At 35.9% G+C, this 25,528-nt stretch overlaps 1 pseudogene; it reads left to right on the top strand.

Annotated features, from left to right (window-relative positions):
* On the top strand, positions 1-24,185 carry LOC120137557 (annotated as a pseudogene).
* The last annotated feature ends 1,343 nt before the right edge of the window (positions 24,186-25,528 follow it).

The raw sequence follows: 25,528 nt of genomic DNA, 5'->3' as shown, positions 1-25,528 counted from the left end.
GTTTCTGATCATATTTTCTCGTCGGAGGAAAAACATCAATCAGAGGAGAAGGGATGTTGAGGCACACGAAATCCTGGGTTGCTCTAGTTTTGATTGTGCAAGTTTTTGGAGCAATTTTGAACGCTGTAGGGGCCAAGCCTTTTCGAATTCTTTTGGATACAGATATGGCTACTGATGATTTCTTTGCTCTTTTTTACCTCTTGAAGCTCAACAGATCTGAATTTGAACTGGAGGTTAGCTATTCTCTGTTTATTAATCGAATTCGAATTTCTTGTTTAAATATCTGATATGGGTTTGTTTATTTTTCAGGGTGTTTGGAGTTTATATCTTCGTTTTGAATTTCAAATACGGATATTTCAAGAAAAATGAATGACAGAAACAATTTGCAATTTTTATTTTCATGTAAGAGATTTCATGGTTTTAGCTCAAGTTCAGAGTTTAGATCACTGAATGAAGCTCAGCAATTATTACTTGTAATTCCCTCTCGATATATTAATATCCTTTTGCATCACATATTTTGACATCGGTGTGTAGGGCCGGCGAGCACACATTTATAATTGAATTATCTAATTTTTTTATATTTATAATAAATTTATATATTTTTTTAATTTTTGACATTTTCTCCATTTCTCGTGATAATTTTTTAATTCTAAATTAAATTTAATCACACTTATCTCTATTTTTTATTCTATTTTTTAGTTTATCAAATATATTTTAATTTTTAGTGTTTTTTAATCTTAATCTAACAACAAAATAATACACCATTCTTATCGTTCAAAATCACGTTTCCTTTTATACCTACAGTCTCATTCTATTCTAATTGTATTTAAGGTGTTTTTAACAAAATAATGAAATTAATGTGCTTGACAAAATAAAAAATATGCTTGTCAAATAATTGGTTAGGTTGACACTCTTTTTTTTCCTTTTTTTTTTGGTACATTAAGAGATAACATATCAAACTATTGTCTCAACTCTCCTGTGCCATTCTTGTCTGCTTCCAACAGCTCAAGGAGTTCCTCTGGAGGTCCCTGCAAAATAGAGATTTCTTCTTCTTGAAACAGTGCAAGATTTGCTAGCTTGTCAGCGCTTTTGTTTCCTTCACGCCAGATGTGGTGGACTTCTACAATCCAACCTTCTTTTAAGATATTTATGCAGTCTTTTACCAGCTCGTTATCTGATATTTCATCCATCATTTCACCTTTTAAACAATCTACCACCCATTTCGCATCTATCTCAAGGATCACATTTATTAATCCCAGATTTTTTGCTAACATTAGACCTTGATGAGCTCCCCAGATTTCAGCAGACGAGCTACTCACGTTTCCCAACCGCATCATGAATCCACACTTCCAGTCACCATTGCTATCCCGAATCAGGCCACCTGCATCAGCTAAACCTGTGTTAGTTTTAAAAACACCTTCAGTATTAAAAATCCATTTACCCTCAGCCGGTTTTTCCCATTTAACCCAGTAAGGATCATTTGCCATCCTTCTCTGCGAGGCGTCCAGGCTTTTTCTAGATCTCTGGCGAATTGATTTGCGTAATTTATCACTTTAAACGGATCAACTATCCCTTCTTTGAATACTCTTTTGTTTCTGTTATTCCACAGTCCCCAAATGGTTGCTAAGAATAAAGGACCCCATTCCAATCCATCAATTCCGACTTTCTTTGAGAGACAGTTTCTTTTCATCCATTTTTTAAATTCCATCAATTCAAATTGGTTGTCCTGTTGTATTGCTTTTAGCTCCTCCCAAACCCTTCTTGCTATGGGACACCTCCGGAGAATGTGATTTATAGATTCTATTTCGTTTCTCTTATTCTCTCGCTAGTGTGCGTTTTCCAAATCCACTTTAAGTTTTCTCCAATTTGTTCACTCATCTCCATGTTAGACATAGCTTGATAAGCAGAGTTGACCGTGAACAACCCGTCTTTTGAAAGACCCCAAATAATCTTATCCCTCTCCTGATGATCGGACAGAATTGGTAACGAGATTTTCAGAATCTCCTTCCTAGTATCTTCAGAAATTAAATGTTGAATACGTTAGATATCCCATGATCTATTCTCATCTATGTATCTAGCAACCTCTTTGTTTCTACTAGGATTATCCATGAGCGGGTATATGTTCTTCAACGGTTCCTTTCTGATCCACCAGTCTCACCAGAATTTCACTAGTGTTCCCGACCTGATTTGCTACTTACACCCTTTTGTAAGTAATTTTCCCGTGCTAAGCAGACCCCTCCAGGTGGAAGAACTATTTGCTCTTGTTCCTATCTCTAGGAACTCTCTATCTTTAAGATACTTTCCTGAGAAAACTTTGCACCAAAGATTCTCTTGTTTAGTAAGTAATTTCTAGCTATTCTTAGCCATTAGAGCATAGTTCATGTCTCTAATTTTTCGTAGGCCAAGTCCTCCCATCTTCTTTGATCGGCAGACTTTTCCCCAGCTAACTAAATGATTATGCGCATATACAATATCTCCTCCCCACAGGAAATTGGCACTTAAACTGTCCAACTTTTTACTGACAACCACTGGAAGTATCGCTGTTTGCATTGTATGGATTGGGATAGCATTTGACACCGCTTCGATGAGAGTTCTTCTTCCAGCCATGGACAATACTCGTCCTTTCCAGCCCGCTAATTTCCTCATGACTTTGTCTATGAGAGGAGCATGAGTTCCTGCATTTACCCTCTTATGGATTATTGGAACTCCCAAATAGGTTCCCAAATCATCCGTAAGGGAAATACCACACAAATGACTCAAGTCTCTAGCCATATTTGAGTTAACATTTGGGGAAATAAATTTTTTTGATTTTTGTAAGTTCACCTCAACACCTGCTCGGCTGAATTCATGAAGACAACTTCGAATATTATTCATTTGATCAGCTTTAGCTTCTGCAAATAATAAAAGGTCGTCAGTAAAAAACAAATGGCTTAGTTTAACTCCTCCTCTTAAGCACTTAAAGGATTTCCATAAACCCTTTTCTTCCCTCTCCAAAATCATATGAGAAAGTCTTTCCATGACTAGAATAAACAGATACGGCGAGAGCGGATCTCCTTGACGGAGACCTTGTTTAGGATTCAAAATCTCAGTGATTTCTCCGTTCCACAACGGTTCAATAGTGCTGGACTTGATGCAGAACATGATGATCTTTATAAGTTTATCAGGAAAATTAAAGTCCTGTAAAGTTCTCTCAAGAAACTCCCAGCTGACATTATCGTAAGCCTTCTGAAGATCTATCTTTGCTATAACCACACCCTTTCTACCTTTTAAATTCATCATGGAATGAACCACTTCCTGAACAACCAGAATATTATCAGTCGTACTTTTTCCTTTAAGAAAGTTGTTTTGATATGGGCCGATTAGCCTTTGCAGTAAAGGACGCAAACAATGAACAATGATCTTGGAAAAAATTTATAGGACAGTATTCAAAAACTTATAGGGCGAAACTGAGTAATGTTGTCCGCAACAATCTTCTTCGGAATAAGCACCAAAAAAGTCTTCAAAATTTTAACATCCATCATTCCAAGCTCTAAAGAAGTATTAACAAAGTCACATATAGTATCCTTAACGGTATTCCAGTTCTGTTTATAAAAAATAGGTTGAATGCCATCGGGACCCGGAGCTTTCATTCCCTTCATGGAGAATAAGGCTTCTCTAACTTCATCCATAGAGGCATTTCTACTTAATTCGGTTTTATCGTCTTCGCTTAATTTGGGAATGAATCTATAATAATCAGTTGAGAGTTGTTCATACTCTTTGCCAGCAAATAACTCCTTATAGTACATGTATACATGATTGCAAAGAGTTTGCTTATCAGTAATCCAATCATTTCCTATGTATAAGCCCACTATTTTATTATATCTCCGCTTCACCATAGTTGTAAGGTGGAAAAATTTTGTATTTCTTTCACCTTTCAACATCCAGTCCAGCCTTGCTTTCTGAAACCAAAGAATTTCCTCTTGATTTAACACCTGTTGATATTCAGTTTCGAGGGCCCTTTCCAACTCTTGAAGATAAGCAGAATAGAAATACTTTGAGGATCTTTGAATACCTTTAATACGTTTCATCAACGTTTTCTTTCGTTTAAAAATGTTGCCAAACCTATTTTCCTTCCATTCAATAATGGCTTTCTTCGTTTCTTCCACCGCATTAACAAGAGAATCCTTCTTCTTATCCCAGACTAAACTAAAAACAGTCTTGAAATCTTCATGAGTAAGCCACGCTGTTTCAAATCTAAATGGGCGTTTTTCTTTGTCAACAGGAATTCCCAAGTCGGTGTTAACAAGGATCGGATTGTGGTCCAAATAAACTCTATTCAGCGTAATCACTCTAAGATTTGGAAAGAGATCCACCATATCCGCATTTTGAAGCAAACGATCAAGCCTTTCCTGAAGCGTAACTCTCCCATGTATGTGTCTAGTCCAAGTAAACTTACTGCCTATATACCCCACATCCATCAGATTACACATATTCCAGCATTCCCGAAATTTTAAGATGCGTTCCATGCAATCAGAGTTACTACCCACGCGTTCTTCAATCGTAGCAAAGTCATTGAAATCTCCCACTACCATCCACGGTTGATTTATATTCATAGAACAATCACGAATGTTCTCCCAAAACTCATCTTTTTTGTTCGAATGAGATTGAACATAGACAGTGGAGAGCAGCCACCTCTTACCATTTTCTTGGATTTCAGCATGAATAATCTGATCGGTATGACCACGAATTATAATATCATGTTGATTTGTGTTCCACACTAGAATTAGCCCTCCCCGGAGGCCCTGAGCCGGAACCTCAAAATGAGTATCGAATTTAAGCTTTTTCTCTAGCACAGAACCAACTCCTGTCTTTGCCTTGGTTTTCAGGAGACAAATGATGGAAGGGTTTTCATCCCGAATCAATTCCTTACAGTTTCTAACAAAATCGTTATTTCCTACTCCTCGACAATTCCAGGAGATAAGCTTCTTTTAGAATTTTTATTGTTATTGTTTGCCTCAATGGCCATATGCTCATTTAACATATCAGTTTGCTCCTGTTCGACTGGTTCAGCTTCCATTTCCAACGCATTTTGGCTATCTAATTGATTTGGAGCATTTTCTATGTCCATTAGATTATGTCCCTGTTTATCGGTAGACTTCTCCTTTTCTATAATTTGCTCCAGTTCTGCAATTTGGTTACCCTCCCCTCCAAACTTACTCACTTGGGTCTTTCCTTGATCGTCTTTTTTCCCATTTGAATTAGGAGTCTGGGATTTTCCGTTTGATGTCTTATCATTAACTTTACTTGAGATTCCTTCCAAGTTGCTCCCTTTATTTCTATTATTACAATCTTCACGTTGTGAGGACTTCATGTTTTTAGTAACTCCTCCAGCGACATTACTGTTATTGTTTCTTTCTCGACTTTGGTTATTTTCTTCCTTTCCTTTGTCCAAATCTTCGTCGCTATGTTTCTCCAGATTTGCAAATCTGTTGTTTCTACTTGGTTCTTGGTTTTTGCTTCTTTGATTCTTAGAATTAAATTTTGATCCACGTTGTCTTCTTTGGACCAGCATCCAGGGTCCATATCTATCTTTACCCTCTTCCTTTTCGTCCTGTTGAATTTCCTTAATTCTCACTTCTTGTCTTTCTTGTTGAACTTGATTTTGTGATTCTCTATTGGTTTCCCTAACAACAGGATATTCATTCTGACTTGCCAAACAATCAGTAACTCTGTGACCTACAACACCACAGTTAAAGCAGATAGCATGCAACCCCTGATATTCAATGTTATACATCTTGTTTCCTATGCGCACTTTAGACAAAAGAGGAGTATTTAGATCAATTTCCACACATATTCTAGCAAAACACCCTCTTGTTGACCAGGCAGTATGAAAATCAATTTTCAGAGGCTTTCCAACCAAACTTCCTATATTACGTAGAACACTTTCCTCAAAGTACTCAGTTGGGACGCCAATGTTGGACTGTGATATAGTGATCTAATATCTTTCACGGGCCTTCCTTAAGGACCTTCGTTCTATCAATCATATTCTGAAATTTAATAGCATAAAACCCATGTCCAAGATCGATGCATTCAAACTCACCTTCTAATTTCCATAAATTTGTCACTCTACTAACGAGGGTTTTGTATGCCACCGTTTTACCCAAAATCTTGATAATAAGCGCCTTTTTCCATGGCTTCCTTAATTTTTCTTTTAATTCTTGGGGGATCTTGATCGTCGGAATGTCATCCCCTTCACCTTCTTCCTCTTCATCCAAATCTTCGACTTCAACTTCCATCGAGATGTTAGTATTTTCCGGTAGAATGGACGGGCTTATTACCGTGTCTCTCCATGATCTTCTCGGAACCTCCTCATCCGAAACTCTGTCCTCTTCAGTTGGCCGGAATCTTTTATGATTTCGCTCCACTTTCCCCTCTCCTTTCACCGCCGGCGGAGTCACTTCCTTCATGGTAACAAAACGGCGAATATAGTGATGATAGAAATGTATTTATATGGGACACTCACCTATACTCAAATGCAGGCAATCACAATCAACACAAATATATAGTCTGATGCCGGGCATGTTGTCAACCATATATATGACTTGCTTTACATGATGAACCGCAACGACATTGCCGTCGGAGTTGGCGGCGAAGGTGGGATCGTTGAAGATGGCACCATATTGCCAAATGTTGGCGGATATCTTCCTATAATTGAACAGGTTGAATTTCTCTTTTCAATCCAGTTAGTAGAGTTACATTTATCAACATTAGTACACCGTCTTGAACTCATAAATTAGCATTAAACACGAGTATCTATTGTTTATGCTTAAATTCTGGAATTTTTTACCAGAGTATGGCTACAGCTGGGTATTGTAGATATAGGCAGGCAATTCCAGCAGGCTATGGAGGACGATTAGATATAGACACCAACTTTGGCCTTCGAAAAGCCTGTCTTCCACTGGTAATTCTTCTATACACTTCACAATGGGAGCTGAATGGTGAATTTCATGTTCCTTTATATGTAATTCAGAACTTCCTTTTATGGTTTCCTTTTCATGGAATCAGGGCAGCAGGAAATATTCACCTCTTCAACAGCCTGCTGCTCAACAAGTGATGATCGAAACAATATCTGCAGGTCTAATTACGGTGTTCCTAATCGGAGCTCAAACGGATCTTGCCATTTTTCTAATGAATAATCCACATCTTAAGAAGAATATTGAGCACATATATGTGATGGGTGGTGGGGTTAGGTCTGAAAATCCGAGCAGTTGCTGTTCCGGAAATGCTAGCACGTCTTGCCAGCCAGACACTTGTGGTTATCCTGGTAATCTGTACACTGACTACAACAGTAATCCTTATGCGGAGTTCAATATCTTTGGTGATCCCTTTGCTGCTTAGCAGGTAACTAGAGAAAACAGTTCATTAAAAACGTCAACACCCGGCATCCTTATTGACTGATTGCGTATAGGCTTGTATATGTACTGCTAATATTTCAGGTGCTTCATTCTGGTATTCCAATCACCATTGTTCCCTTGGATGCAACAATTACCATCCCCATAACTGAGGAGTTTTTCAAGGCATTTGAGGCGAGCCAAGGAACTTATGAGGCAGAATATTGCTTCCAGTCATTGAAAACGAAAATAGCTCTTGATTCTGCTGATGAATTCGACTCGATAACTTCTGCTAAAGAATTCACTGCCTAAAATAGGGAAACGGGTTCTAGATGTTGGGATTCAAGTCCCGAATCTTTTAGACTCCTCATCTTATCATTGACTGTGTAAGCTCTGGATTCAGTTTGTGACCGACACTGATATAATTTTTCTGATATTTACTAGCCCTGTAATGCATATGTAATGAGTAACACTGTATTTTTCTGTTGTTAATGCCATTATTATTGCTACTTTCAGTATAGTTCCTTCATGTGGGACTCCTTCATGGCTGGTGTATGTCATGGTTGGAGAAGGAGATGAGGAAGGAGGAGAAGACGATCGGGGAGGTGAAGAGAGAATTGGGGAAAATGATAAACGAGGGTTAGGGATTGCTGAAGGAATTGGGATTGTTACCTGATGAAGTGAAGGTCACGTGAGGAGCACGGGTTCATTAAACCCAATTAATGTTTGAAGACCCAGCAGCCTTGAGCCCAACAGAGAAGTCCACCAGAGAAGCCTAAGATAATATGCAGTAACAGAATTAGTTAGAATCTAAGCCAGCTGGCTTGTTAGATTTTGTAGTACACTGTATAAAAATAATTGTACCTGGAAAAGGAAGGATTATACATCATTTCATTGAAATGAATTCTGAATTTCTTAAACCTTTTCTGCTTCTCCTCTGAAATCTATTTTTTCTCTTCTTCATTATCTCGTTTCATCACAAATTGGTATCAAGAGCCTCGGTTCTGGCAAGCAGAGGGCATGACAAAGAAGAATCAAAACATGAATGAAGCTGATCTATCAGGCCTGCAGAAACAGATGGAGGATTTAACAGCATTAGTGAAGCAAGGAAGGGACGAGACTAATCCACCTAAGTGGTGGGAAGTGCAGGAAAACAGAATCACAGCAATGGAATCAAGAATGGCTACTAATCAAAGCTATGTTGAAGAGTTGTTGAAGATTCTAACAGGCAGGACGGGTGAGCAGGAAAATGTTGCTGGTGAACAGGTACAAACTTCTAATGCTTCTAAAAATGGAGAACAAAGTCCTGTTTTGGTGACTGTGGTAAAAGATAAATCCAGATTCACTTATAAACCGGATGAGCCTGGGATATTAAAAGCAAAACCTGATGATTGTGTGGTCTTAAAAAATGGGAATCAGTTTGGTGAAAATAGTGAATCTAGACCTAAATTGTTGGGGTCTGAAACTGAAAGAAGAGGTCCAAGAAGTTCTTTTATAAGTTCAGGGTCTATGTGGCATAGGCCTAAAATTGAGTTGCCATTTTTTGAAGGGGTTAATCCTAGGGGGTGGCTTCAAAAATGTCTTAAATATTTCTCTCTGTGTAATGTTCCTAATGAGCAGAGGATAGAAGTAGCCACTATGTACCTAACTGGGAAAGCAGAGGTTTGGTTTGATGGGTATATTATGCAGAAACATCATGTGACATGGCATGAATTTGAGGCAGATCTTTGCCATAGATTTTGTAATAGGTACTTTGCTGACATAGTTGAGGAATTATCAAAGTTAGTGCAGAAGGGATCAGTGGAGGAATACCAGGACAGGTTTGAAGAATTGCAGCCTCATATGCTGTTACAGAATCCTACTCTGGGTGAGGAGTTTTTTGTCTCTCTTTTTATTAGTGGATTAAGAGAAGATATCAAGCATAGAGTTAAGGTTTTGGAGCCAAAGACACTCTCTGAAGCTTGCAGACAAGCTAAACTATATGAGCTTTCTGTGGAATATGAGAATAAAAGAGGGAGATCATTTTTTAGAAACCCACCCTACCCAAACCCATTACCTAGTACTAAACCTAATTTCTCAAATCCACAACAGAAAAGTTCAGCTAATCTACCTCCAAAACAGAATTTGTTGGAGTACAGGAGACAAAACAACCTATGTTATAAGTGTGGTGAAAAGTTCTCTCCAGGGCATCAATGTAAGATAAAGCAATTGAATATGATGATTGAGGACGAACCTGTTTTATCTTCAGAAACTTTACCAAATGAGTTAGAACAGCAAGTGTTACAAGATGATGAGAGCCTAGAAATTTCTATGAATGCTATCACTGGGTGTATTGGTCATAATACACTAAGGATTCAAGTCACTATTCTTGTAACATCCCAAATCAGGGTCAGTGACTAAATTGCAAATTTTGTAAACTAGGTGCTCGATTTCGAAATAAGTTAAAAGTTCATGGATTTAATTGAAGAAAGTTGATGTTGGATTTAATGATTAAGTTTGGAAATATTAAGGGTACTATGGTAATTTTTCAGGGAAGATTTTTATTTCCCTTTATAAAGGGTAATAAGAACGTAGGAAGAAAAGTCCAGAGCATTCTTCAGTCTTCTTCTTCCTCCTCTCAACCGTGAAGCCTGGTATAAGGTAAGTGGGTCTTTAGTTGGTTAATTCTTTCGTTTTAAAGCTTGTTTTGATTCTTGGGATATTAAGAAAGATTAAGGAAAACTTTAGGTGGCTTAAACCTCAAAGATTAACAAGTTATGAGAAATTAAGAAAAATGAGTTTTTAAGTGAATTTTTGATATGGAAGGAGATAATAGATTGTGAAGTTGAATTTGACTTGTCAAGGGTTAAATTAAGAAGTATGAAGTGTTAGAATTGGAATTAGAACACATTGAAAATTTGGTATGATTTTTGAATCTCATATGGAAGATAGGATTTTGAGGTTTAAGATGAAATAAATGAATATAGATTGGTTTAAGTATGTGTACTAGAGTTAAGAATGAAAAGGGGATGATATATGAAGTGTTTAAGTAGAAATGAAGTAATTTTCGGGTTGAAAATATGATTTATGGGAAAGGGGAATCGGTACCCATTCAAGGGGAACCGATACCCCTTCAAACGACAAAATTTCCAGAATGTCATGAGGGAATCGATACCCCCTCAGTAGGGAACCGATTCCCCCTAAAGGAAAAATGGGAATATTGGTTTAATAAGTTCGTTTAAGTTGCTAGTATCTAATTAAAAGGTGTAGGTATCTAATGATTACCTCGAAATGTACATTTATGTAGATTCTACGCATAAAGAAATTTCGGAACGTTTGGCAAGTAAGATCGATCAAGGGAAAGATAAGAGATTGGAATTGACTAGTGAGGCCAGGTGAGTGCATATTCAATAGTATACGATGTGCGATGGGAATAAGACTTGCGATGAGTCTATTTCCTAAAGTGTTACACATGAATTCATGATTAAAGGCATGAGTGGAATATGCATGTATGTATGCTTGATTATATGGATTGATCTGTTCTTTTATGTGTTAGATGATAAAGTATAAGTAATTACATAAGAAAGGTTATGAATTATATGAGATATAAACTATGTGATCATAGTAAAATATAATTATTACTATATGATAAGTGAAATAAGCTGGATAATATTGATCTATAGGATGAAGTGAGATATGTTTATAAGTCTGCCCTAGATGAATATGAATACGAAACATAAGAGTGCTATATGATTTATATTAGGATAATCTTGAGGATATATATATATAGATAGATATGAAATGAAATGAAATGAGTTATATGAATACACAATTATGTGATGAAATGGTGGATTACCTGAACATGTGAATATATATATATATGTCTAAGAGAAGGCATAAGATTAAGATATAAACAATGTGACTATAAGTGTATGTGCTGTAAGTGATATGACTTATAGATATTTCTATTATAATGTTACATGATATGTTATGTATGTTAAAGGAATTATGTGATGGTATAAGAATTGATATGAAATATATATGTGAAAACAAGTATATGTTATGAGACAAAATCTATGATTATAAGCTACGTGAAAGTGTTCCTATCTGTTATATGAAGTATATGATCATATGTGAACAAGATATGATGAGTATGTGTACATGAATAAATGTGGTTGGGTGAGAAATGATAGAAATTATATGAAAACATGTATAGGTGAATTAGCTTTATAATTAGGTAACTATAGGAAATCATAACTATGAATTATGTGATGTGAAAGTAATCTATGTGATTATATGTTATATGAATACAAGAACATGAGATATGTGACATGTGAATTATATGGAAATGATCTACGTGTAAGTGAACTACGTGACTATGTGATAATATGAAAAGAAGCTATGTGATAAGTGATATGTGAAAGTGAATTACAAGTTATGTGAATATTTGAAATGAAATAAATGATAACGCCCATGTTATGTGTCATGAGAGCTAGGGGTATAGTTGGCATGCCAAGAGTCGAGGGTCTACGCAGTTCTTCGAGACATATGTATATTCTTTGGAACATGTGTGAAGTCTAGAAAGACACATACTTGATCCCTAGCATATGTATATGATTCTTAAAGAATTCTATGTGGTCCTTATGGACATTATTATATGGCACTACGGTGCAATTTTACGCGGTTCTTCGGGACATATGTATATTCTTTGGAACATGTGTGAAGTCTGGAAAGACACATACTTGATCCCTAGCATATGTATATGATTCTTAAAGAATTCTACGTGGTCCTTATGGACATCATTATATGGCACTACGGTGCAATTATACGGGGCATTTCGGTGCATTTATACGAGCCGTGGTGACAGCATAGTGCACAACCTCTATAGACTCACATATCGATAGTTCTCACATATGTACATGGGCTAATCCAGAGATATGAACAAATATAAGTTAGTGGTATGATAAATGCTATAGAAATGATATGATGTTGTGTGTGTATAGTGTTTGATTGAAAAAGTATGTGATTATGATAAACTGTTAATGATGAATTATGTGTATGTATGTATTTACTGCAATTAATCTGATATGATTTTATACGATATGAAAAATGCATGGAATTGCTATAACATGATAGAACAGAACATGCATGTATCATATATGTTTTAAAGTGCATTATAAGTTGTTATGCCTCACTAAGTCTTCGACTTAGCGTGTGATTGTTTCACACGTAGGTTTCGAGAAGAGTAAGGAGTGATGCGGAGCAAGACAGGTCAGTTTTCCTTACCAAAAGATCAGATCAGAAATATTTGACAAAGTATGTATTTGGTTATGTATAAAGTGTTGGCATGTAATAAGTCATTAAGTACGAGCACTCTGATAAAGTCTTTATTTTGATTTAAATAAAGTTTTAAATTTCCCGGGATTTTTCTTAAGAGTCAAGGTTTGAAAAGTCAATGTGACACTTCGGACTCGTATCCGGGTCGGATACGGGTTGGGGGTGTTACATTTAATGGTATCAGAGCTAAGGTTTAGCCGATTCTCGGCATAAACCGAAGTTCAAAGTGTCATAAAAAGTGTACATGCCAACATAGATTGAAAAATTTCTGATCTGATAGTGTAAGGAATACGTTGTCTTGCTAATAAAATAAGAATTGTTTAATACAGTAGAAATCCGATTGTGATAATTTCGAAGTAAGTGAAAGGTGATATTCCTGATTGTGATAGTTATTTACTTGCCCTGGCCAGGCAGGATGAAGAGCGGACACCTCAGGAAATGCCTAGTAAGATCAAAAGTTGATTTCAGAAAGCTGAAATCATATCTTAATAATGATAGAAAATTTTCATCGTTTGGAATCGGAAAAACAATGTAGAGTAGTTTTGCTATTATGTGAATAAGATAGAAGATGGTGAACGGGTGTCACCATAAGAATGTTAAAAAGATCTAATGACGTGATGATTACGTATAGAAGAACTCAAGGATAAGTGCATCAGTGACAAGCGTATAAGATGTATAAGTCAGAGCTTATGAGTTTGAAATGGAGTGATAATATTGCGCATAAACAAGAGTATGTTTATGATAAGGGTTTGCAGTTAAGATGGAAAGAGTTAGCATTGGCTAACTAGAGTATGTGATAAAAATGTACTGGAATTATAAGATTATAAGATATTGTCAGGATATGATAACCAGATCTGCAATGGATCTGGATACAGTTGCATAATTGGATCATAGTAATGTGGTATAGTAAAGGAAAAGGAAGTAAGAATTTGTATATTTAAATAAAGCTGAGGATTGATAAGAAGAGTTTGAGAATATGTATATCGATGATCAGATTATAAGACACAGGAAGTCAGAATGTTGAGTTTGAGCAAAAGAAATTTCAGGATATATGAGAATAAAGGTGAAATTGATAAGTGAGTAAGTGAATTTTTAAGATAATTTCGATTTGAAAGGATGTATATGTTTGGTTGATTAGGGTTTGTACCCTAGATTGAACATATATTATTGACTAGCTGTCAGAGTGGTTGTATATTCTGAGCAGATAGCTATGATGTAGAAACTGAGATAAGTATTTGCATGGAACCTTCAGAAAGAAAAATACAAGTATAAGAATGATAAAGAATGAAGTTATGTATAAGAAATGGGTTATTAAAGTAATGAGGATGCAATGAAGATTGGTACATAAAGATGAGTATAAGTAATAAGACAAGAGTATGTGAACATGAAAGGAAATATATGATTTATGTATAAGGAATAAGGAATAAAGAAATGAAAGGGATTGATTTAAAGGATCAGATACGATAAATATGGAAGTACAGAGGACAATTTTGATATAGAAATAAAACAAGTGTGCAAGGTGATGTGAAAATATTGTTTGACTCCTTAAAGTATATGTTTAATCACATTGAAGAAGATTTAAAGTTATGTTTTGGTCAAATGATGACGAAATACAAGTTTGGTATGGTTATAAGGTAATTAAAGATTGATAAAGAATTTGATTGATTAAGGATTTTGAGTGATAAGAACTGATGATATTGGTTATATGATAAGTAACATGATAATGATGTATAAAGGAAAAAGGTAGTTGAAGAACTAAGAGAAAGAAAGATTAAGTAAAGGAAACAACATGAGAACATTAACAGACATGTTTTTATCAATGTGTGTAGTGGAAATTCGAGGACGAATTTTCTTTAAAGGAGGGGAGATTTGTAACATCCCAAATCAGGGTCAGTGACTAAATTGCAAATTTTGTAAACTAGGTGCTCGATTTCGAAATAAGTTAAAAGTTCATGGATTTAATTGAAGAAAGTTGATGTTGGATTTAATGATTAAGTTTGGAAATATTAAGGGTACTATGGTAATTTTTCAGGGAAGATTTTTATTTCCCTTTATAAAGGGTAATAAGCACGTAGGAAGAAAAGTCCAGAGCATTCTTCAGTCTTCTTCTTCCTCCTCTCAACCGTGAAGCCTGGTATAAGGTAAATGGGTCTTTAGTTGGTTAATTCTTTCGTTTTAAAGCTTGTTTTGATTCTTGGGATATTAAGAAAGATTAAGGAAAGCTTTAGGTGGCTTAAACCTCAAAGATTAACAAGTTATGAGAAATTAAGAAAAATGAGTTTTTAAGTGAATTTTTGATATGGAATGAGATAATAGATTGTGAAGTTGAATTTGACTTGTCAATGGTTAAATTAAGAAGTATGAAGTGTTAGAATTGGAATTAGAACACATTGAAAATTTGGTATGATTTTTGAATCTCATATGGAAGATAGGATTTTGAGGTTTAAGATGAAATAAATGAATATAGATTGGTTTAAGTATGTGTACTAGAGTTAAGAATGAAAAGGGGATGATATATGAAGTGTTTAAGTAGAAATGAAGTAATTTTCGGGTTGAAAATATGATTTCTGGGCAAGGGGAATCGGTACCCATTCAAGGGGAACCGATACCCCTTCAAACGACAAAATTTCCAGAATGTCATGAGGGAATCGATACCCCCTCAGTAGGGAACCGATTCCCCCTAAAGGAAAATGGGAATATTGGTTTAATAAGTTCGTTTAAGTTGCTAGTATCTAATTAAAAGGTGTAGGTATCTAATGATTACCTCGAAATGTACATTTATGTAGATTCTACGCATAAAGAAATTCCGGAACGTTTGGCAAGTAAGATCGATCAAGGGAAAGATAAGAGATTGGAATTGACTAGTGAGGCCAGGTGAGTGCATATTCAATAGTATACGATGTGCGATGGGAATAAGACTTGCGATGAGTCTATTTCCTAAAGTGTTACACATGAATTCATGATTAAAGGCATGAGTGGAATATGCATGTATGTATGCTTGATTATATGGATTGATCTGTTCTTTTATGTGTTAGATGATAAAGTATAAGTAATTACATAAGAAAGGTTATGAATTATATGAGATATAAACTATGTGATCATAGTAAAATATAATTATTACTATATGATAAGTGAAATAAGCTGGATAATATTGATCTATAGGATGAAGTGAGATATGTTTATAAGTCTGCCCTAGATGAATATGCATACGAAACATAAGAGTGCTATATGATTTATATTAGGATAATCTTGAGGATATATATATAGATAGATATGAAATGAAATGAAATGAGTTATATGAATACACAATTATGTGATGAAATGGTGGATTACCTGAACATGTGAATATATATATATATGTCTAAGAGAAGGCATAAGATTAAGATATAAACAATGTGACTATAAGTGTATGTGCTCTAAGTGATATGACTTATAGATATTTCTATTATAATGTTACATGATATGTTATGTATGTTAAAGGAATTATGTGATGGTATAAGAATTGATATGAAATATATATGTGAAAACAAGTATATGTTATGAGACAAAATCTATGATTATAAGCTACGTGAAAGTGTTCCTATCTGTTATATGAAGTATATGATCATATGTGAACAAGATATGATGAGTATGTGTACATGAATAAATGTGGTTGGGTGAGAAATGATAGAAATTATATGAAAACATGTATAGGTGAATTAGCTTTATAATTAGGTAACTATAGGAAATCATAACTATGAATTATGTGATGTGAAAGTAATCTATGTGATTATATGTTATATGAATACAAGAACATGAGATATGTGACATGTGAATTATATGGAAATGATCTACGTGTAAGTGAACTACGTGACTATGTGATAATATGAAAAGAAGCTATGTGATAAGTGATATGTGAAAGTGAATTACAAGTTATGTGAATATTTGAAATGAAATAAATGATAACGCCCATGTTATGTGTCATGAGAGCTAGGGGTATAGTTGGCATGCCAAGAGTCGAGGGTCTACGCGGTTCTTCGAGACATATGTATATTCTTTGGAACATGTGTGAAGTCTAGAAAGACACATACTTGATCCCTAGCATATGTATATGATTCTTAAAGAATTCTATGTGGTCCTTATGGACATTATTATATGGCACTACGGTGCAATTTTACGCGGTTCTTCGGGACATATGTATATTCTTTGGAACATGTGTGAAGTCTGGAAAGACACATACTTGATCCCTAGCATATGTATATGATTCTTAAAGAATTCTACGTGGTCCTTATGGACATCATTATATGGCACTACGGTGCAATTCTACGGGGCATTTCGGTGCATTTATACGAGCCGTGGTGACAGCATAGTGCACAACCTCTATAGACTCACATATCGATAGTTCTCACATATGTACATGGGCTAATCCAGAGATATGAACAAATATAAGTTAGTGGTATGATAAATGCTATAGAAATGATATGATGTTGTGTGTGTATAGTGTTTGATTGAAAAAGTATGTGATTATATGATAAACTGTTAATGATGAATTATGTGTATGTATGTATTTACTGCAATTAATCTGATATGATTTTATACGATATGAAAAATGCATGGAATTGCTATAACATGATAGAACAGAACATGCATGTATCAATATATGTTTTAAAGTGCATTATAAGTTGTTATGCCTCACTAAGTCTTCGACTTAGCGTGTGATTGTTTCACACGTAGGTTTCGAGAAGAGTAAGGAGTGATGCGGAGCAAGACAGGTCAGTTTTCCTTACCAAAAGATCAGATCAGAAATATTTGACAAAGTATGTATTTGGTTATGTATAAAGTGTTGGCATGTAATAAGTCATTAAGTACGAGCACTCTGATAAAGTCTTTATTTTGATTTAAATAAAGTTTTAAATTTCCCGGGATTTTTCTTAAGAGTCAAGGTTTGAAAAGTCAATGTGACACTTCGGACTCGTATCCGGGTCGGATACGGGTTGGGGGTGTTACATTTAATGGTATCAGAGCTAAGGTTTAGCCGATTCTCGGCATAAACCGAAGTTCAAAGTGTCATAAAAAGTGTACATGCCAACATAGATTGAAAAATTTCTGATCTGATAGTGTAAGGAATACGTTGTCTTGCTAATAAAATAAGAATTGTTTAATACAGTAGAAATCCGATTGTGATAATTTCGAAGTAAGTGAAAGGTGATATTCCTGATTGTGATAGTTATTTACTTGCCCTGGCCAGGCAGGATGAAGAGCGGACACCTCAGGAAATGCCTAGTAAGATCAAAAGTTGATTTCAGAAAGCTGAAATCATATCTTAATAATGATAGAAAATTTTCATCGTTTGGAATCGGAAAAACAATGTAGAGTAGTTTTGCTATTATGTGAATAAGATAGAAGATGGTGAACGGGTGTCACCATAAGAATGTTAAAAAGATCTAATGACGTGATGATTACGTATAGAAGAACTCAAGGATAAGTGCATCAGTGACAAGCGTATAAGATGTATAAGTCAGAGCTTATGAGTTTGAAATGGAGTGATAATATTGCGCATAAACAAGAGTATGTTTATGATAAGGGTTTGCAGTTAAGATGGAAAGAGTTAGCATTGGCTAACTAGAGTATGTGATAAAAATGTACTGGAATTATAAGATTATAAGATATTGTCAGGATATGATAACCAGATCTGCAATGGATCTGGATACAGTTGCATAATTGGATCATAGTAATGTGGTATAGTAAAGGAAAAGGAAGTAAGAATTTGTATATTTAAATAAAGCTGAGGATTGATAAGAAGAGTTTGAGAATATGTATATCGATGATCAGATTATAAGACACAGGAAGTCAGAATGTTGAGTTTGAGCAAAAGAAATTTCAGGATATATGAGAATAAAGGTGAAATTGATAAGTGAGTAAGTGAATTTTTAAGATAATTTCGATTTGAAAGGATGTATATGTTTGGTTGATTAGGGTTTGTACCCTAGATTGAACATATATTATTGACTAGCTATCAGAGTGGTTGTATATTCTGAGCAGATAGCTATGATGTAGAAACTGAGATAAGTATTGACTAGCTGTCAGAGTGGTTGTATATTCTGATGCAGGGATTCAGGTGACTACACCATATCCTTTAGTTATTACAGTGGCTAATGGACAGCAGCTTTTCAGTACAGCTAGGTGTAACAGGGTGGAATGGCAAATGCAGGGACATTTTTTTATTCATGATTTTAGACTTCTACAGTTAGGGGGAAGTGATATGGTCCTAGGTGTGGATTGGATGAAGTTAGTAAGTCCTATCTTAATGGACTTTAATAAACTGACACTCAGTTTTGTACATCAGGATGAACAGATTGTTATCAATGGCCAACAGCCCTCGAATTTTTTGCAACAGATTTCAGGAGCTACACTATTAAAGATGACAGTTTCAAATTCTGCTTTATTGGGGTATGCTGTTTTGATGAATATGACAGAAGGTTCAAGACCTACTCCTACAACTATTCAACCATTATTGGAAAAATACAATTCTATTTTTGCTGAGCCTACAGGTCTTCCACCTACACGAACTCATGATCATACTATCACTTTAAAGCCTGATTCTAAGCCTGTTAATTTAAGGCCATACAGATTCCCTCATAATCAAAAAGCTGAAGTGGAAAAACAAATTGCTGCTATGTTATCTTCTTCTATTATTCAACCTAGCAAAAGTCCTTTTGCTTCTCCATGCCTTCTCATTAAAAAGAAGGATGGTACTTGGAGGTTTTATGTTGATTAAAGGCAGTTGAACAGCATGACAATTAAGGATAAATTTCCTATTCCTGTTGTTGAGGATTTATTGGATGAGCTACATGGGGCTGTCTACTTTTCAAAAATTGATCTCAGGTCAGGTTACTGGCAGATCAGAATTAAAGAGGAGGACATTTATAAAACAGCATTCCGAACTCATCAGGGTCATTATGAATTTAAGGTAATGCCCTTTGGGTTAACTAATGCTCCTGCAACATTTCAGACTTTGATGAATGAATTATTTAGTTCATTCCTTAGGAAGTTTGTTTTGGTGTTTTTTGATGATATATTGGTTTACAGCAGCTCTATGACATACCATATTCTGCATTTACAATTAGTTTTGGATGTTTTGCAAAGTAATCAACTATTTGCAAAACTATCTAAGTGTTTCTTTGGTCAGACCCAAGTAGAGTACTTGGGCCATATTATTTCAGCTGCTGGTGTTGCTACTGATCCTAGCAAGATAGAAGCAATGAGAAATTGGCCTTTACCTAAATCCTTAAAATCATTGAGGGGATTTTTGGGGTTGACAGGATATTATAGAAGATTTATAAAAGATTATGGGGCAATTAGTAAACCTTTGACTCAGATGCTGAAAAAGGACTGTTTTAAGTGGAACAGTGCAGCTTTGACTGCTTTTGAAGAACTGAAGAGAACTATGTGTCTTGCACCTGTGTTAGCTCTACCAGACTTTACTAAGATTTTTTTATTTAGAGACTGATGCTAGTTCTGGAGGAATAGGGGCTGTTTTATCACAGGAGGGCAGACCTATAGCATTTTTTAAGTAAAGCTCTCAGTCAATGCCATGCTGCTATGTCTATTTATGAGAGGGAATACCTTGCTATTTTATTAGCAGTCTCCAAGTGGAGACACTATTTAGAGAGCAAACCTTTTATCATCAAAACTGATCATGAGCCTTTAAAATACTTATTGGAGCAGAAACTCACTACTGTTATTCAAAAAAGGGGGCTGACAAAATTATTGAGATTGGATTACACTATCCAATACAGGAAAGGTATATCCAATATTGTGGCAGATGCTTTATCCAGGCAATGGGAAGACCAAGCTCAGTGTCTTGTCATGGGAACTACTCTAGTTATTCCTACTTGGGTACATGAAGTGGAGGAGAGTTACAAGGATGATTTATTGGCTACTGAGTGGATTTCTAGTCTGACTGTGTCTCCTAATGTTGATTCTAAGTGGAAATATTCCAAAGGAATTCTCAGATTTCAAGACAGGGTCTATATTGGTACTAAAGGCTCTCTTAGGCTACAGATTCTTCAAACTTTACATGACTCACCTCATGGAGGTCATTCAGGAACTCATGCCACTTATCAAAGAATTAGAAGTTACTTTTATTGGCCTAAACTTAAGGCCATGGTGGCTACTTATGTGAGGGTTTGTCCAGTATGTCAGCAAACTAAAGTGGAGCATGTTGCTAAACCTGGTTTACTTCAGCCACTGCCTATTCCTCAACAGGCCTGGGAAATTATCACTATGGATTTTATAGAAGGTTTACCTACTTCTTTGAAGAAGAACTGTATCTTAGTGGTGGTGGATAAGTTCACAAAATACAGTCATTTTGTAGCAATATCACATCCTTATACTGCTGCTGAAGTAGCTAAACTCTACTTAGACAACATTTATAAGTTGCATGGCCAGCCTAAAGTGGCCATTTCAGACAGAGATAAAACCTTCACTAGTCTTTTTTGGAAAGAACTAATGAAGAAGTTAGGTACTAAGACTCTATTTAGTACTGCCTACCACCCAGAGACTGATGGACAAAGTGAAAGGGTGAATCAGTGTCTTGAACAATATCTAAGAGGGTTGTGTTTCTCCCAACCAAAGCAGTGGGCTAAATGGTTATCTCATGCAGAGTAGTGGTATAATACCACCTATCATACAGCCCTAAAGTTGACACCATTTCAAGCTCTATATGGATATGCACCTCCTACAATGGTATGGCAATCAGACTCACCAGTGCATTCTGTTAGTGAATTAATGAAGACTAGAGATGACATTCGTAGACTAGTCAAATTTCATTTAGAACATGCAGCCAATCGCATGAAACAAAAAGCTGATAAAAAACGATCGGAAAGAAATTTTGCAGTGGGAGAGGAAGTGTACCTGAAATTACAGCCTTATCGCCAAACATCATTGGCTCTGCGTAAAAACTTAAAGCTAGCAGCCCGATACTATGGCCCTTACAAAATTACAGAAAAGATTGGTGAGGTTGCTTACCGTTTGGCTTTACCTGAGACATCACGGTTACATCCCGTTTTCCATGTGAGTCTTTTGAAGAAACACATGGGACAGTTAGCCCCTTCTTCTACGGATCCTCCTGACATGACCGAGGAAGGTGAAATTAAAATTGAGCCTTTGCAAGTCATGGGAAGAAGAATTGTTAACAGGAAAAACAAACCTGTTACTCAGTTGTTGGTGCGATGGAAAAATCTAGATGATTCGTGCGATACTTGGGAGGACTATACTGTTCTTAGGGGACAGTTTCCTAACTTTGATCCTTGGGGACAAGGATCTGCTCCAGCAGCGGGTATTGTCATGGTTGGAGAAGGAGATGAGGAAGGAGGAGAAGACGATCGGGGAGGTGAAGAGAGAATTGGGGAAAATGATAAACGAGGGTTAGGGATTGCTGAAGGAATTGGGATTATTACCTGATGAAGTGAAGGTCACGTGAGGAGCACGGGTTCATTAAACCCAATTAATGTTTGAAGACCCAGCAGCCTTGAGCCCAACAGAGAAGTCCACCAGAGAAGCCTAAGATAATATGCAGTAACAGAATTAGTTAGAATCTAAGCCAGCTGGCTTGTTAGATTTTGTAGTACACTGTATAAAAATAATTGTACCTGGAAAAGGAAGGATTATGCGTCATTTCATTGAAATGAATTCTGAATTTCTTAAACCTTTTCTGCTTCTCCTCTGAAATCTCTTTTTTCTCTTCTTCATTATCTCGTTTCATCACAGTGTAGCATTCTCAATCATGGGTAATTCAGACACAAATAACGGGGAGAACGAATTTGCAGAAATGGAATACATGAACGTAACTGTTGTTACTTCGAACAAACCTTACGGAATATCTGATCGTTCCAATCCATTATTTGATAACCTTGAAGCTCCGAAATTCAAACTGAAGAAAGATGGAGTGCATAGCGGTCATGCTCAGACAGGACTTCGAGATCCATTTTGTTTTGTAGAGAATGGAAAAGGAAAATGTAAGGTTAGGTTTAAACCACCATGAATTCTGAGGTTATTTACTGTTTAACCATGTTACAGTAACCATACTAGGGATTTCATTTCATTATAAATCATATAGGATGCCAACACGATGGAGATGACCGGTCCCAATGCAATTCAGGTTCTTGTTGCTACGAAGGCAAAACCTAATCCGGATGTCGACTGCAAACTTGATCGACAATTTTTCATAAGTTTTTTGGATGTAAGTTCTTACTATTTTAACTTTAGTGAGTCGGATATTTACCATAAATTGTGTACTAATGAATATCACACGCATTGATTGAATGCAGGTTCTAAACAGACCGGAAAATACTGGGAGATTCAATCTTATGACAGAATTTCCTTACTACAGGGAAGTTCTGTACAAACCAGATTTGAAAAACAAAAATCTTGGGAAACCAGTTGTTTTTGATATGGATACGAGTGTCGGAGATTTTCTGTCTCTATTTTATCTCCTCAAAAGTGCCTGTGGAAATTCTCAACCTCAAGGTAAATGGTTTCACTCCTAAATGACACTAGAAAACACATGCCCGAGCTCTCAAAAGAAAGGCCGCGAATGGCCTAATATGATGCACAAATGCATATCTGAACCAGCAGATTTCATTTGATGTTCATCATCTTTCTCTTTATCCAGGCAATATTAGTAAGTCCAACTGGATGGGCTAATGCTGCAACGATAGATATCATCTATGATTTACTGCACATGATGGGCCAGGATGACATTCCAGTTGGCCTCTGAGATGTATTTGCTATGAATCAGTCGGACAAAGTTTTCCCTCCAGTTGGAGATTGCAAGCGGGGGATTTCTTGATTCGGATACTCTTTACGGATTAGCTCGAGACTTACCACGAAGTCCTCGAAGGTACTCTTCTAATATCCTTCTTGCAACTGTCTGAAGAACTTAGAGATGAAATATATCGACTTTCACTGCAGATATACTGCAGAAAACCCAGTCAAATTACTAAGACAACCTTCAGCACTGGAAACTTGGACTTCAATACTGAAATCCATGGATTCTGGATCAAAGATTAACATATTGACAAATGGACCTTTGACTACTTTAGCCAACATTATAACTCGAACAAAAACTGCTTCACTAATTCGGGTACTTTGATTTCTGATCTTTTTTATGTTAGTAGTGAACCAAGGAATTAATCCGTTGTTTCATGAATTTACTCTATTATATGTATGTATCCATGCATGTACAGTATGGAGGTATTTATGTATGTATGGATGCATGTATGTATATATTATCGTATGGTTGTATATATCCATATATGTAATGGGATTTATGTTAGCTGCAATGAAATCAAGTATCTATTCAATATAATTGCAGAATGTGTATATTGTAGGAGGACATATCAGCCAAAGTTGTGATGATAAAGGAAATGTTTTCACCATTCCTTCAAACAAGTATGCTGAATTCAATATGTTTCTCGATCCATCTGCGGCAGAGACGGTCTTCAAATAGGGATTAAACATCACCCTCATTCCTTGGAACTCAGCGTAAAGTTGTCAGATTCTGGAGATCTTAAAGAGGCTGAAGCTGACAAGGAGGACTTCTGAAGCTCGGTTTGTGAAGCGTCTATTGTACAGATTCTACAAGTTACAGCAAACTCATTACCGATATCACCACAAGGTAACATTTTCCGATCTATGAACAAAATGAAGTTTCTCCATCGAAGAACCATTGAGATCTTATGCAACAACTGAATCTCTGTTCGTTTTGCAGGAAATATTCTTGGGTGAAATCCTTGGTGCAGAATTCATGGCCGAAGATCATCACAATCTGAAACCCACCATCGAAGAAATGCCAGTCAAAGTGATTGCTGAAGGTGTTGAGTCAGTCGATGGACAAATTTTGATCGACAAAAAGCAAGGGAAATCAGTAAAAGTATTGAAGAACGTCAACACTACGGCTTATTACGATATGTTTGCAGATAAATTGGGTGATCAGAATCAGTCTGCTGTATTTGGAAGCTATGATGAACAAAGAAAAATGTGGAATACACCACCAAATCAGACTGAAGCCCTCATTTCGAATCGGGTTTTTAATTCCTAGAAAACAGATTCAGTTTTTCATGAACAAAGAGAGTTCCAACAAGGCATCAATGGAACACTATAACGCAAACATAAACAGCTTCTCTAATTCGGGTCCTACGATTTCATATCCTTCTTATGTTCACAGTGAACCGAGGAATTACTCTGTTGTTTCATCCAGTTACTCTTAACACATTGTATGTGTGTATGTATCGACTTATTTTTTTATCTAATTGCAGATTTGTATATTGTTGGAGGATATATCAGCCAAAGTTGTCATAATAAAGGAAATATTTTTACTATTCCTTCAAACAAGTATGCCGAATTGTATATTTTTTTATCACGCTCAGATCTATCGTAAGGTCGGTCAGTTCCCGGAGATCTTAGAGCGATTGAAGCTGACAAGAAAGACTCAATTAAGGATGGATCAATGGGAGCGGTCACCTTCTAAAAATTTTAAATTATCATAAATTTTAAATATTTTCTTTATACTTTCTATAGATAATCTGTTTTTATTCCTCATAGAATTTTATAAGTTGTTATCCCTTAAAATTTAAAAAAATTATTTCTTTAACATAAAATTATGCATCTGTAAACTTTACACTTTGCAGCAAACTCATCACCGATATCAACGTATGATAACATTTAAACTTAGCTTCCTCCATTGAAGAACTGTTACCATCCATTTGCAGATAAATTGGGTGATCAAAGCCAGTTCATCAAAAGTATTCATATCATCTAAACTACTTGTAGTCAACTGCATTCGAGTTACTCTTCTTATT

The sequence above is a fragment of the Hibiscus syriacus genome, unplaced genomic scaffold (genome assembly GCF_006381635.1).
Source record: "Hibiscus syriacus cultivar Baekdansim isolate YM2019G1 unplaced genomic scaffold, ASM638163v2 tig00002058_pilon, whole genome shotgun sequence".
Taxonomy (NCBI): domain Eukaryota; kingdom Viridiplantae; phylum Streptophyta; class Magnoliopsida; order Malvales; family Malvaceae; genus Hibiscus; species Hibiscus syriacus.
The sequence above is the reverse complement of the archived record's forward strand: the minus strand, read 5'-3'. Positions and strand labels throughout refer to the sequence as shown.